A 16,648-nucleotide genomic window follows, 5' to 3' on the forward strand; every position below is an offset into this window, starting at 1 on the left:
CTCCTCTTTGTTTTGATAGTTCTCGCAAGGAGAGAGATCTGTATTAAGTGGATAGAATCTACCTGTCCGACACATGCAGAGTGGCTGAACTCTGCAATAAGAATTAGTAAATTGGATAAATTAAGTAATGTAAGTAAGAGATTTAAGTTCTGGGACAGTTTTGAAAATTTCCTAAACTCCACATAATTATCACACTTATGTCCTATGATTAAAGCGATATAGTTTCTGGTTGACAAGTATGGTACTTGCTGAGTAGTCAAGGTGGCTAGCTCCTCCCGATCCAAACCAGAAACATTGTTATGTAACGAGTAAAGGAAACTGCTCAAACTAATAAGAGTTCAAAACTCCCCAGCCAAGTGAGACCATGGGGCAGTGTTTGAAAACTACTAATGAGGCAGACACCTGACACTCCGTAAGCATACATTTATCGCAAGATGAGGATAAAAAAAAAAAAAAAAAAAAAAAAAAAAAAAAAAATGTTCAATATTTTCCTTTCATTCTTGTTGTTTTACTTATTTATTCTATCTTTTAACTCTGCCATTCAGTCTTAGCCAATTGTTCTACTTTCGCCTCTTTATCTTCCTTTCTCCTCCTTCCTCTTTGCCCTTCATTGTTTTGTATCCTACGGTTTCTTAGCTATTCGATTTGCCCTTCCTCTACCTTTTTTCACCTTCATGTTTTTCCTTTTCTTTCACCTCCCCTTCTTCTTTCACATTTCTTCTGTTCCTTTATTTCAGACTTGTTTATTTCTTTCTTCTAGATAATTTGTGTTCTTTTTCTCTTAATTCTTGTTATCCATTCTTCTCTTCCTTTTACTTTGTTTTCTCTCTTCTCTTCTTGCATTCTTTCCTCCTATCCTTCATCACATCTCAATCCCTTCTACTTCCATTAATGGAATCTTTCTCATTTTTTGTTTTGTTTGTGTCTGTCCTCTTCTATTTTGCATTCCATCATCCATTCTTTCATTCTTGTGCTTTTCCTCTTCTCTTTTTGAGTAGACTTCATTCTCCCTTTTGACTTTCCTTTTCTGCCTTTTTGCTGTTTCTCGTCTCCTCTCATTTCATGCTAATTTTTCACATTTTGTCCTTCTTACTTTTTGTCTCTGCCTTTTCAGTTTTTCTTTTTCCTCTTTACTTTTCCCATCATTTTTCTCTGCAAACCTTTGTGGTATTCCTCCCTACCATGCATTCCTTCCTTTTTATATTCTCTTTTCCTTTTTTCCTATTAACCTTTTTCTTTAATTTCTTCTTCTTCTCCTCTTTTCTGCCATTCCTCTGCTATTTACCTTATCTCTTCCTCCACCATTTCAGATTAATTTCCCTTATTTAATTTCTTCTGCTTTTCATATTTGTTTTCTCATTTCATCTCCATTTTGTCTTCCTTTTATAGGCTTAATTTCTTCTAGTGCATATTTTTATCTTGGATTTCTTGTTCCTTTTAGTTTGTTTCTCCACTATCGTATTTTATTTACTCTTTTTTTAATGGATTCATTTGTGTATGTATTTATTTGTTGGCAATATACTGACTCTCACAGTGGAATCTTTGTCAACGTGAAACAGACTGGAGGGCCTTCAACTCATTAAAAGAAGGAAGAAGATAGAACAAAGTACAAAAGGTAAGTCTTCAATGCGCTGCAAAATCTAAGGCAGTCTTTGATGTAACAAACATGGAGAAGGCATGACCCAACATTTCTCTAGCCCTGCATGGGAAACATTTGGAGTGGGGGAGGTCCAGGAGGTGTACTGTGGCAAGCTTTAGAGATCTCCCTGAGGACCAAAAAACATTTGAATGCTGAATTAGAAGTCAAGTACATGCTTGTACAATAGTTGGTGAACATTAAGTGACAAATGTACATAGCCAACCTAACAACTGCGATTTAGATTCTGTGTAGCTAGATTACCAATGAATCTTCTATATTGAGGTGCAAACCAATTTAAGCATTGTTGATTACCATATAATCTATGCAAAGCCAGGCTGGTGGCTTAGTGGCCTTATTTATCCACTTTAGGGACCTGTGTTCGACCTCATGGACCTCATGGTCACAGGTTCAAATCCAGCAGGCCCAGTCAGCCTTTGTGAAATGAAATGAAAAATGAAATGAAATGAAAATGGGTTTTTTAAAGCGCAGAAAGTTGCCCGGAGGCGTCCTAGCGCTGAGTGCTAACGAGTGATCTCAGTGTGGCTTAAATTTTAAAAAAAAGGAAGAAACACACTATTTATTGAACAAAAAAGTTTTCAGTTGCTTCCTAAAAGAGGTAAGGTCCGAATTGGACTTTAGGTAAACTGTTCCACAACTTGGCTGCATTCAGGGAAAAGGACCGACCTTCTGATCTGGACCGTTTGATCTTTGGCACAGCGGGGTCTCGGGAGGTGGGTGGGGCGACAATGGCACACCGCCCGCTACGCCCAGCACCCGTTTGGCACCTAGCGCTCCCTGCAACCGGACCTCGTGGTCCCTATGGGGAGTGGATCGTTTTTGATACAAACCACACAGGTCCCTCTAAATCAGAGGTTTATTTCACCACTTGGTGGTTTGTTGTTTTTTTCTGCACTAATTTTTACACAATCGTTTTTAACTTTCACGTCCTTTGCTGGGGTGGACCTTAGCGCACCCACACCGCCGAGGTACACATTACATTGGTCCTGAAGAAAGCCCGGTAAATCTTACACATAAGGGCTGAAACATGTCGACCCCACTCTAAAAGTGGAAATAACCAATACATTATTTGGCAGATTTCCCGACACATATTTTAACCTTGTCAGACTGACCACAGAATAAAAAAAAAATTCTTTCTGGTACAGTTTCTTGACAATTTTAAAAACCACATTTTTTCACACTACTGTCACTAAACCCGCTCCGCAGTAATCTGGCGTTGTAGCACACCAAGGAGGCATTCGGCTTTTCCTGGTGGGCCCGATGATGAAGCATGTCACCACCCAGGGTGGTGAGTGAGGGCTTCCAAAAAAAACCCATAACGACTTCCAATGTGGAGTTCATAGGGCCTTATCAATCTCTATCTATGGTGTCAGCCAAGACTGCCATGCCAATAACTGTGAAGGCTGACAACTTTGGGGAATAGGAAATAATGTTTTTTAATGAAGATAATAGTGCTGCAGATATGAATGTGTGTGAGCTACACTGCTTATGTTTTCATATTAATGTATTCATGTATCATATAAGTATGTGTATCATCGAGACATCAGGAATTCAAGTAAGCGTGTACATTTATTGGTTAAATAGTTGCAGCAATATTATAGCCAAGGCTAATTATATCACAAAACGCAGAATAAACATGGATAATTGTTGATAAAATAAGCAAACATTAATATTTACAGATGTAAATGCAAATAAATAAACATCTTAAGACAGAGAGCCTAAGTTTTAACTACTCAGTTCAGCCTGGAGCTAGATTTCCTGAGGAGAGGGGAATCACCTCTTTGTTGCATACTTTAGTCACAAAACCAGAGGAAAATGATAGGAATGCTGACTTTAAAAAAGGGAGAGCCCTGCTTACTTTATTTCTGATGTCTGCCATATCAAAGAGCAAACTAGTCAGAGAAAGCCGTGTGCACCCTCTCCCTGCTAACTGGAATTTGATTGCCATACAAGAGACAACGTTCTAATGTACAGAGTTATTTTGTGGTCCCAAATGATGCAAATTGAAAACAGGGAGCGGATCTGAATTAGAGGTTGACGAAAGGAGTAAAGGCAGTCAGGGTGGCTGGAGAACATATGTCTGCTACCCTTTCCCACCTGCCAGATTTACAATTGACCACTGCCTCCTGTGCTTTTGCTTAGCACCTGTCCTTTGGAGTGTTGCGCTTCACAACTTTACGTGAAGAGCTCTACACATCCATAACAGAGTTCTATAAAAAACAAATGTCGGCTCAGTCAATCCCCATCCTCTGAGGAGCTTTTAAGGAGGTCATCTGTGGCATGTATATCGCTAAGCAATCTGGATCCTTAAGGCTACAAGCAGATGACTGGACCTCTTGAATCGAGAAATCCAGGCCTTAGAGCAGGAATATTTCTGCTCCCACAGCGTGGCTACGCTGCCCGAGTATAAGGGCAAATTAGATTAATTCTCTGAGGAAGCTACTCACGAAGCCCACTATCTAGACAGGGAAACTTGCACTCATTGTTACGGTGAGGGCGATCGCCTGGGTAAGATGCTTGCTGGCTTATTGGGCAAGAAACGTGCTTCTACATTTGTGGTTGAACTGCTGGATGATCAAGCCCTCCAGTCCACTTCTGCAACCCTATTAGACTCCATGACCTCCGCTTATGCAAAGCTATACACTGCCACGCCTGTTTACTCGACGAGCAACATAGCAGCATATTTTGATGTGGTACATCTCCTTTAGATTCAACATGAACACAGTGAGTACTTGTTACGGTGGAGAAGCTCATGAAGGTTATTTGTGGGCTCCCGGGCTACGAGGTACCAGGCCTGGATGTCCTGACGACTGCTTTTTACAATGAGTTTTCCCAGATTCTCACATCCAACTTGTTGATGTTCGAAGGGTCACTGGAGAAAGGCATCTTGCCCAAGGGGCTAATTCACAGAACTAACTTAAGACAAAATCCTAAACTTACTACTTTTGGTATTCACAGAACTTAGGATTTTGTCTTAAGTTTGTCTTAAGACAAACTTAAGATAAACTTAAGACAGACTTAAGACAGACTTAAGACATTGAAATTACTTAACTTAAGACAAAATCCAAAACTTACTACCATTTTGGTATTCACAGAAGGCACTTACTCATTTTGGTATTCACAGAATGCACTTACTCATTTCGGTATTCACAGAAGTTAGAAGTCCTAACTTTAGGACTCCTAAATGCCTTCTGTGAATACCAAAAGTCTTAAAGTTAGGATTTTTCTCAGTTTTGGTGACGTAAAGTTAGGACTCCTAACTTTAGGACTCCTAAATGCCTTCTGTGAATACCGGAAGTCTTAAAGTTAGGATTTTCTCTGTTTTGGAGTCCTAAAGTAAGGAGTCCAAACTTTAGGACTCCTAAATGCCTTCTGTGAATACCGAAAGTCTTAAAGTTAGGATTTTTCTCAGTTTAGGAGTCCTAAAGTTAGGAGTCCTAACTTTACTACTCCTAAACTGAGAAAAATCCTAACGTTCACTATTCACTGAAGGCATTTAGGAGTCCTAAAGTTAGAAGTCCTAACCACTGTGATGGCAGTTAACTCAATCAATCAATCAATCAATCATATCATTTGTAAAGCGCACTATTCACCCGTGAGGGTCTCAAGGTGCTGGGGTGGGGAATGCTGCTACTGCTCGAAAAGCCAGGTCTTGTGGAGTTTTCTGAAGGTCAGCAGGTCTTGGGTCTGCCATAGGTGGATGGGGAGGGTGTTCCAAGTCTTGGCGGTGAGGTTGGAGAACAATCTGCCGCTGAAGGTCGCTTTTCGGAAGCGGGGGACTGTGGTGAGGGCGAGGTCGGCGGAGCGGAGCTGGTGGGTGGGGGTGTAGAAGCTGAGTCGTCTGTTGAGGTACGTTGGTCTGGTTTTGTGGAGTGCCTTGTGTGCGTGGGTGAGGAGCTTGAAGGTTATCCTCTTGTTAACTGGGAGCCATTGCAGATCTCTCAGTTGGCTTGTGATGTGGCTGTGGGGAGGGATGTCGAGGATCAGGCTTGCAGAGGCGTTCTGGATGTGTTGGAGCCATCTCAGGAGTTCATATAAACCCATAGAGTTCACAGCAGGGAAATGATGGAGTGATCAGGATCTCAAACATAACAGGAGTATGGTCGGAGAAAGTGTGAGGGAGATGTGATACATGTGTGACCTTGGTCTGGGCATCCTGCAAGACTAGCCAATAATCAATCCTGGACCATGAATTATGGTGAGCCGTAACACAAGTGCCAGCTGCATGGGTAGTATGCATGTGCCGCCAGACCTCTAGTAAGCAGTTGTCATGTATAATAGAACTGAGTGTATACACAGCGCGAGGGGGTGGGTGCATGGATGTCCTAAACCTGTTGAGTTGGTCGTCCAATGCAACATTGAAGCCACCTCCCCATATAACAGCTCCGGGTACAAGACAGGAGATCAATGCTAGGGCCATATACAGCTGGTAAGATAATTGGTTGGCACTGTAGATTGCTAGCAAGCAGCACATACTTGCCACTATCTGCGCAGATGGCACAACACGTCTGCCACTGTAGGCCTCTATGCAGTAATATGGCAACCCCTCTAGCATAATTGAAATATAAACAATTGTGTGTCGCTCTGCACCAGCGCATGCATAGCTCTGGTGCCAGAGGCTGAGTAATGTGTAGTTCCTGAAGGAAAAAGACACCTACTTGGTGTCGTTTGAGGTACGCATGTAAGAAACGGGCTTTCCTGTGGTCATGTAGGCCTCGAATGGTCCATATAAGGAATTTAGTGGAAGCTATGTCCTGCAGAGCATCCTCTGTGTAGGGAGGTGGTTAACACAGCTGACCGTGCTGGGCAAAGGTGGTGAGAACAATGCAATTTCAGACAGCAAAAGGAATCAACAATTTAAACCCTTCCACCACCCACTCCAACCAAGAAACCAGGTTGAGAAGAACATTCCCACCCTACATCCCAACGTTCCAATAGAAAAACATTTAAAAAGACGGGAAACAGCCCTGGTGGCCGAATGGGTATCTAATAACCTAGATGGAAGAGCAGACTCGATACAGCAAATGAACGTAGTGAAAGGGGAGGCAGTCCCCCTAGGGAGCATTACATTTAAAACACAGTCTAGCAGCTCGGGCGTATGTCAACCACATGTCGCTCCAGGCATGCCAACCAAATTGGTTCTCTAGGAATCTTGGAAAGTTTCCCTCAGTTAAATTGTTGCTAAGAGGATTGTCATGGGTGAGGTCCAGGTTGTGGAGATTTGCTTGGTGAATTTAAGGACAGACTTGTCATTGGTGAAGTGATGTGAAGAGATGTGACTTCCTTTCGAATGAAATGTGTAGGTTTTCCAGATACATGAGAACGTAGGGTATGTCTGCCTTTTGAAGCATCCTTTTGGCTGGGAGAAACTCTCGATGGGCTGCCTGGACAGATAAGGTGAAGTTGAGATCAAACAATAGCTAGCTCCCTTGATAGGCAATGGTATGTCTGTCGTGGGCAAGGTGGAGGATTGTGTCACAGTCACTGTAATTTAGTATTTTTGCCGAAATGGGACACAACAAATAGCGCCACAGCTGCATGAATCTGCCGTGCCCTGGTAGGAGCACCTGCGGCTCAACGGGGAGATCAAGGGCAACGACGCAGGGGCAGTGCTCATCCCATCTCCCGCGTACGGCGCAGCAGGCTCGGCAACAGCAGATGGCAGGAAGGTGGTCCAAGAGAGCGCTGGAACTGGCTGAGTCAAAACACAGGCAGGCCGCACCCCGGGCACCCCAGGACCCAGCGTGCCAGACCACCCCCAGGGCCCCCAAACGCAAACAGGGGGAGTACCATCCATCAGGGAGGCCATTGCACTGGATAGTGTCCACAAGGAGTCCGCAGAGCAATGGATAAATGGCGAACTGTAATTCGACAAGCAGAGACCTCTCAAGAAGCTGCCATCTTGCAACCCTGCTTAGCTCCACCTCCATTGTCCTTGTCTAATTGCTCTTTTCGCCTTCTCTTTACTTAACTCCTTTGCCTATTCTTGTGTTGTTCTCTTTCTCCTTGCCTAATTCCCTGCCTAGGCCTGCGTGGTTCTCTCGCTCTTTGCTCATTTCCTTTGTTGATTCTCGTGCTTTTCTCCTTCACTTCCTAACCCCTTTTCCCATTCTTAAGCTCTTCTGTTCTTATACTCAATTCCTTTGCCCATGATTGTGCACTTCTCATCTTTTGCTCAATGTCTTTGCTCATTCTTTGCTTCTCTTTGTTTAGCTCAATTTCTTGCCCATTTCTTTGCCATTGATGCCCATTTCTATTCTGCCTCACAATTGCTGTTGCTGTTCTCCCACCGAGCCTTGTCAACCCACTTCCTCCTCCCAGGATGTACTTAATGTAGGCCACCACACGGCCATACCGCCTGCATGCCAAAGGCAAGCCCATCTGTACATATCTGTGTCTGGAGCGCTCCCAAAGCCTGGACCCCTGGCTCCCAACCCACCAGCAGGTATGACACCACCGTCCTCTGCACCCTGAACACATGCCAACCCAGCAAACTGCTGCCACACTGCACTGCTCTATTGGTCGGACCTTTCTCCTGTGCCAGATGCACCTTCTCCTGCACCAGCACGGCTACCGTCATGCCACAAGCACCACGCCAACCTTCCAACATTCCACAATAGAAGCGACCAATCAACTCCACTGGCTACTCCTCAACACATGCTCTGTGTGCAATTCCACCAACTTATGGGACCTCATCACTACCCTTGCACCCAACATCATCTTCATCACCGAAAACTGGCTCAACTCCACATCTGCCTCTGACATTGCCACAGCGATCCCTGATAGACATAAAATCACACACCATTACCACTACAACATGGCAGGAGGAGGAACAGCTATCATCCATAAAGAGACCATACAATGCACCACCATCACCGACAATCCCACCACCCCCATGGATTACCTCCACTTCAAGCTCCACACTGACATCAAGACAACCATCAGAGGCACCCTTGCATACCGTCCCCCAGGGCTGTACTACAGCTTCTACACACCATCGCAGACTTCATTGAACCCCTAGCCCTGAACTCCAAGGACTACATCTTCCTCGGTTACCTCAACTTCCACATCAACAACCCCAATTATAACTACACCGCACACCTCCTCAATAGTATGAGCAGCCTCAGACAGACCCAGATCGTCCACGACCCCATGCACACCCCAGGGCACATGTTGGACCCTATCTCCACCTCCAGCAACCACATCAAATACAGCCATGTCACAGAACTCACATGGACCGATCACTCCCTCATCCTCTTCAGCATCACCAGCCCTACATCACCACCGCCAAGATGGTCAGCAGCTGGAGCAATACAACAGAGACAAGCTGAATGGCAAACACCTCCAACCCAGTTCCCACCATCAACCTGGAACAGGAAATTAAGAGCTTCAACACCTAGATCACAAACTGCACCAACAGCATCACCCCCATCAAGAGTAACAATCAGAGAAGAGTCTCCAAAATGGCCAGTTGTTTTACACCCAAGAACTCAGAACAGTGAAACCTGACAGCAAACAGCTAGAGAGAAGATGGCATGCCAGCATGGACACCTCCAACAGGGAAGCCTTCCAGACCTCCCTCAACCTCTACCACCACCTGCTGAGGACAACAAAGAAGACAACCCTAGCAGCACTCATTGAAATCCACACAAACATCAGTAAGGAACTCTTCAGCATTGTTAAGAAATTCTTCAACCCAGCTGCCAGCAAAAACACCCTCACACCTTCACAAGAGCTGTGTAGTAACCTTGCCAACTTCTTCCATGACAAGATTGCAACCATATACAAAAACTTCGAACCCCAACCTCCAACTACAGACTTCCTCAACAGATATGCTTCCACTGCAACCAACACGAACCACACACTGACCACCTGGAACCTCTTCTCATTCCAGGACACTGCCTCCATAATGGAATTTATCCACTCGGGAGCTCCCACAGACCCATACCTGAATCACATTTTCAACCTCAGAGACCAAAGGATCGACCAGGAGCTCACCGCCCTGTCCAATGCCTCAATCACTACTGCAACACTTCCCAACACTTGGAAACACGCTGAGGTCAGACTGCTTCTCAAAATATTCTCTGCCGAACCTAGCAAGCTCAAAAACTGCTGACCAATTACCTTGCTCCCATTACTAGCCAAGGTGCTAGAAAAGGGTATTAACAAGCAACTCATTACTCACCCGGAACAGAAGCAGCTACTCTATATCTCCCAATCTGGCTTCCACAGCAATCACAACACTGAGACTGCCCTGATCACAGCCTCCAACTAAATCCAAAATCAATCAAGGAGAGACAGCATCTCTGATCCTCCTTGACCTATCGGCAGCCTTCAACACCATGTCACATCACATGCTGACACAACGACTCCACCACATAAGCATCCAATGGGACGTGCACCGATGGATCACCTCCTTTCTCCCTCAAAGAACACAGAGGGTCAGCCTACCACCTTTCACCCCAAGTATTTCATCTACAGTATATCCCAGGGCTCAGCCCTCAGCCTCAACACATATATGACCTCGCTGACCAGCATCATCAGATCTCACGGTCTCAACATAATATCTTATGCAGACAACTCTAAAGTCATCCTCTCACTTTCCAATGACCCTACCACAACCAGGATCAACTTCCACAAATGCTTAACAAGCATTGCGGACTGGATGAAGAACAACTGCCCTAAGCTTAACACAGAAAAGATGGAAATACTGATCTTGGTCAATAACAGCAACCAATAAAATGAATCCTGGAGTCCATCAGACCTAGGATTCGCACCCACACCCTCCTACCACACCAGAAACCTTGGAATCATTATTGACAACAAGCTCACCATGAAATCACAGATTAACACCATCTCCTCTTCTTGCTTTCTCAATCAGTGCATGCTACATAAGATCTTAAAGTGACTACCCCTGCACACGAGATGCACCATGACACAGAACTCATCACCAGCCGACTGGACAACTGCAGCGCTCTCTAGGTAGGAATTGCCGCACACGTCCTAGAGCTTTCAGACCATTCAGAACACCACAGCCAGACTTGTTCTGGGTCCCCCGAAGAACCCACATCACACCCCACCTCAGACAACTCCACTGGGTCCCCGTACGAAAGAGATGCCAATTCAAGCTGCTTACCGATCCACCTACATCAACCAGTGAGTGAACTTCCACCAACCATTGAGAAGATTATGCTCTGCCTCCCTTTTACTTGCCCATCTACCAAAGCAGAAGTGGAGGACGCTCCTTCTCCTACATCACAGCAAAGACCTGATACACCCTCCCCACTCAGCTCCGGACAATTTCCTCAATTCCAGAAATCCAAAGGGCTTTCAAGACCTGGCTGTTTGAATGAGCCCCTGGCACCAGCAAGTGCCCGAATACCCATTCAGGTGATTAGCTGTGCTTTATAAATCCTGATTGATTGAGTGATTCATTGATCAGGAATCAGATGAAATTAAGGGTCATGACATGCTTTGGGGGCCAAAGATGTGTCATATGGTTCAGATCCTGGTGACGGATTGTCCACAGTGTACTTTGTTTGACAAAAGCACGGCTGCAAAAGAAGTCTCTGCTAGATCTAGTGCAGGTATCAATGGACCTCTGCTAAAATATTGTATTGTACATTGTGGGGTATTCAATACATATACAGTATTCAGAGCGGTGTGTGTGTTTTGCTACTTGTAGAATACAAGTCTAGGGCCTAGATGTAGGTAATTTCCATTTACAGACTCTTAAATACCGAATTTTACCGATTCGGTATTTAAGAGTCTGTAAATGGGAAGGGGGCAGATTTAGGTAATTCCGAATTCAGGAATACCGAATCTGTAAGATTCGGTATTTACCGATTCGGTAAATACCGAATCGGTATTGCCCATTGATTCCTATGGGCCTTGAAGCCCATAGCAATCAATGGGCAATACCGATTCAGTATTTACCGAATCGGTAAATACCGAATCCTGCAAGGGTGCAGGGGGTGTCACTTTGACACCCTCTAGCACCCAAAGTACAGGCTTGTGTGACATGTGGCACACATACATGCCCTAAAGGCATGTCTGTGTGTCACATGGCACAGGTGTGCATGCACAGATGTGCATGCACACCTGAATTCGGTATTTTACCACACAATACGATTGTGTGGTAAAATACCGACTCTTAAGGGCCTGTGGCACTCCTAGGAGTGTCAGCTACATATGGATTTACCGATTCGGTAAATATACAGATTCGGTATTTTACTGAATCGGTATATTTACCGAATCTGTAAAATTACCGATTCTTAAAATATCATGCCCCTACATCTGTAAACCCTAATACCGGTCGGAAACGGCCGTTTCCGACCGGTATTAGGGCTCCTACAATCTGGCCCTAGGGGCCTTATTTAGAGTTTGGTAGATGGGATAATCCAATACAAACCATCCTCCGTATTCAAGGGCACTATAGTGTATGGCACTTGCAAAATGGTGGACAGGATTTCAGCCACGTTTTTGCAGGGTATATCTTTCACCAAACTCTAGATAATGCCCTAAATGGATTTCAGATACTAGTGTGAGTACTGTGATACCGCAGACTTTAACTGACAACATTTTTAATCCATCTTGATTGTTCAAGTACACCAGTCTATTGTTGGGTTATGTTTGGTAAGCCACGGTAGTCCTAATATGAACTGAAATTGGAGTTCATCAATTAAATTAAACTGTAAAGTTTCACAGTGTCCTCTTTGGAATATTAGTTCCACCGGCTCAGTGTGACTCACTATGAGCCCAGACGACAAGTTTATCCTATCTACTGCTCTCACGGCTTCACTCTTTGATTTGGGTAAGGCACTTAGACAAATAGTCTCTGCGAATTTTAAGTCGCAATAAGTTCCTCTTGCCCCTGAATCAATCACTGAGACTTCATTTAGGGCTAGATGTAGGTAAAGCATATTTACCGACCCTTAAATACCGAATTTTACCGATTCGGTATTTAAAAGTCGGTAAATATGAAGGGGGGAGATGTAGGGAAATCCAGATGTTTATTTACCGAATCGGTAAAAGTCGGTATTTACCGAATCGGTAAATACCGACCTGTAATGCTCCATTCATTCCTATGGGCTTTGAAGCCCATAGGAATGAATGGGGCATTACAGGTCGGTATTTACCGATCGGTAAATACAGATTTTTGGCAAGGGTGCAGGGGGTGTCACTTTGACACCCTCTAGCACCCCCAAAAAAGGTTCGGGGGCCATATGGCAGGCATACCTGCCCTAAGGGCAGGTCTGCCTGTCATATGGCACAGGTGTGCATGCGCACATTTGCATGCACACCTGAATCGGTATTTCACCATCAAATTGAATTTGATGGTAAAATACCGATTTCTAAGGCCTTGTGGGACTCATAAGAGTCCCACCTACATATCGATTTTACAGATTCTGTAAATATACCGGTCAGTAAATTTACCGACCGGTATATTTACAGATTCTGTAAAATTACCTATCGGTAAATTTACAGAACGGTAAATTTACCGATTCTGCCCCCTACATCTCAAATGCCTTTTACCGGTCGGTAACGGCCGAATTCGGCCGTTACCGACCGGTAAAAGCCTACCTACATCTGGCCCTTAGTTATTTTTCCCTAAAGTGTAAAGTTCCTGATTTTGTAAGATGAGGGGACGAAGATTGTATAGTGTTTGCCAACTGATGTCCTTTTGGAGTCATATCAGATTCTGCAGTCACCGGTTCAACTCCGCTCCCTGGTGGTGCTTCAAGTTTTCCTTCAGTGTTATCTTTGGTCTTTTCTGGCAGTTACTCAAAAAATGTCCACTTGCACCACAATATAAATACACTTTTTTCAGTCTCCTCTTCTCTCTTTCTACCTTCGATATGGGCCCTTGAATAGTTCCAACCTGCATGGGCTCTACTCCAGATTGACCTTCGGTCATCCTTGTTGTTTCAGTTTTTGCTTGATCAAATCGCGGAGCCTTCTCGGGTGAACATCTCTTCTCTTTTCCCCCCTCCTTTTGTTCTGTCAAAAGTCTATCTCAAGAACTAGATCTATCAAGGCTGATATCTCTGTGGGCCTCTTGGGTACTTGAGCCAGAGCATCTTTTAAATCATCCTTCAAGCCTCTATAAAAAACTGCAGCTTTTTTCTCTTCTGGCCACTCTGTTTTGACCACCAACTTTTAAATATGAGATAAATAAGCTATCAAGTCTCGGTTGCATTGTTTCAGGTCCAATAATTCATTATCTGTTGCATGCAATGCCTTCCATCTGTTGAATATCCTAAGAAATTCTTTCTTAAACTCATCAAAATCATACAAGATTGGGTTATTTTGTTGTAACAAGGGGCATTGACCATGCCGCCGCATCACCACTAAGGTAGGAGAGGATGAAAGCCACTCGAGACTATGCGTCAGGAAACATTGCTGGGCGCACATGACATGGAGGGTACATTGGGTTAAAATATTTGGGCCTTTTGTGAGTCTCCATTGAGTCGTTCTGGGGAAGCTAAGGGTATCACTGGTGATAAAGAATTAATAACTTTGGTGGTGACCTTAGGAATTGGGTCCTGAGTGGAACTAGATTCCGCCCCTCTTCCAGATAATCAAAAACCATAAATACTTCCTGTAAATAAGCTATTCAACTTCAAACCCAAATCAGTAGTTTCTCTTTTTGAATGTATTAAGTCTAATCCCAAGTTTCTATTTTCCTCTCTCACTCCTTATAATTCTTTCTGTATGCCTTCCACCACTTCACTTAACTTACTGAAATCTAGGCCTTCTGCCATTCTACTCAGATGCTGATTTTAAAGTTGGCACTTCACTCTGTCAGATAGGCCACTTGGTCAGTGTGGGAGAAGAATGTCGAGAATTTTCCCAACGCCCACCTCAGAGCAAACGTCACCAGATTAGTCACTTAGTTGACAATTTGGACAATGGGGGGGGAGAGGGGAATGGGATTTAAAGAAGAGACAGCTGAATTCTCCTGTCACCTCATCTACTTCTGTCTTCGTGTCCTTGCTCGGTCTTATAAGGCCACTTCAGGAGATTTTCCTATCTAAAACCATTACCTATTAGCTTTAGACTGAGCGCCCCCTTCTTCTTTCTTTGATGTACTCAACTTTTTATGTTAACAAGCTTTTTTTAATTTGTACATCGTATTATTATTTAATAACTTTCATGTGTTAAAATCTTCTCTTCAGATTACATTTATAATAACAGTCTTAAACATTTCATGTCTTTAACAGGTACTTGCTTGAACCAGACATAACATGAAGAGCAGCTGGCTTGCTCGAGAGTTCAGGTAAGAAATTACACTTCTTCTTTCTTCTAACTGCCAACTGATGGCTCACTCGAGAATTTTTAAGGGAAAGGAATGCCTTGTTAAATATTTTCCTTATTCAACTTGAAACTAGCACTGCAGCACACACAGGAGAATTAACAGGTTTCCAGGATAATTTCCAGCTTGTGCTGACTCTGCTACAAACGTATTCTTGTGACGCTAATCTACTTTTAGTCACATGAATAACTCCACCCAGAATTTCCTTCAAATAAGGATTGCCTGACAGAACTTGCCACTACCCAGGAGAGATACAGGAAAAGGTACGCAACCAAAAACACTACACGCCAAATTTACAAAGCGGCAACTACCCTGACTAGCTTCATGGACGAGGCTAGGGAATAACGCTGCTTATCGGTAAATCTCCTCAGGTGAAGTACGAGGAGACCAGGGTTAGCGCGCAGTTCACACTGTCCTTGTCTCACGCTCTGAAGAACTAGAGCGCTGTATTGAGATTGCAATTCCGGTGGCCATTTTGGAATTTCGAGAATTCCAACCTTTGAGCCAACTGACCCTCTTTAGCCAATTCTTAACCGGTTTCTTACTTCTGTGATGGATTATGTTTAAACTTAAACCCCGTGACACTCCAGGATTCAGTTGGGTTCTGACAGGGACTCCTCATTGTTGGTAACAGATACAGTGCAACAGCCCGCATGACCTCAGCATTCCCTCAGGGCATCGGCACCTCCATTTCCCATGTAAGTCTCCCGCAGTACCGCCACCTCATCAGCCCACATTCGGGTGAGAGTACGGTGGCCATGCTACCCTACAGTATTTTTTTTCCCCACCAAGTTGTTAAAGGGTGACATTTGTTTCATTCCTCATTACCCAGCTTATATGCAAGGTTAGTGTTACTGGGTTACTAAAAGGTGACCTCCATTTTATATGCAAAATAAAGTCTAGCCGTTTCACATTACCCCGACCATCTGCAAAGTTAGTACAACCATGTTTACTAAAGTGTGACCTTAATTTTGGTCGCAGAGTGATTCTCACAACTCGTTGTCTAATGCGCTAATTTCTTCTGTTGTTGATGCAAAGCTGTTTATGTGATGCACCAATGCGATTTATGGGAACTAATGTATTATTGATGTACAACACAGAACATATATTTTTCTAACAGTGTGTGCATTCTCCTTTGTGGTGTGCCTAGTGTGTCACTGGGGCGTGGGGGATGTTCCCCAAGCGCTGTACACATTGCCTCTGGGATCAGCCTGACTGCTCTGCCAAGCTACCAAGGGGGTGAGCAGGGGTTTTCTTTAGTGTGTAACTCCCTTACCCCGACCAAAGTGGGGGGTTCTGCCTGGCTTACGCATATGGCCTTCGTCACTGTCAATCACTCCATCATGATTCAAAGTCTTAGTCATGTAGGGGTTTCGGGTACTGCATTGAAATGGTTTCATTCCTTCCTCACTGACAGGACTTTTTCTGTTTATGAGGATGAGGCAGTCTCCACTCAGATGTCCCTTCAGTGTGGCGTCCCCCAGGGATCGTCCCTCAGTTCCACCATGTTTAACATCTACATGAGGCCATTGGCTGAGGTGGTGTTACCCTGGGGGGTGCAACTGGTCACCTATGCCGATGACACACAGTTGGTAATCTCTCTCTCTGGGCAGGGCTCAGCCTGTAATAATCTTTCCTCATGGCTCAGTGATGTCCTTGAGTGGATGGATGAGTCT

At 44.2% G+C, this 16,648-nt stretch overlaps 1 long non-coding RNA gene across 1 annotated transcript in view; it reads left to right on the top strand.

Annotated features, from left to right (window-relative positions):
• Positions 1-457: 457 nt before the first annotated feature.
• LOC144770621 (uncharacterized) overlaps positions 458-16,648 on the top strand; it is a 34,982-nt gene continuing 18,791 nt past the window's right edge. The window contains exons 1-2 of the long non-coding RNA XR_013598957.1: positions 458-1,615; positions 14,881-14,936. This is a non-coding gene — a long non-coding RNA (uncharacterized LOC144770621). The remainder of the gene's footprint in view (positions 1,616-14,880; positions 14,937-16,648) is intronic.

This window comes from Lissotriton helveticus, chromosome 7 (genome assembly GCF_964261635.1).
Source record: "Lissotriton helveticus chromosome 7, aLisHel1.1, whole genome shotgun sequence".
Taxonomy (NCBI): Eukaryota; Metazoa; Chordata; class Amphibia; order Caudata; family Salamandridae; genus Lissotriton; species Lissotriton helveticus.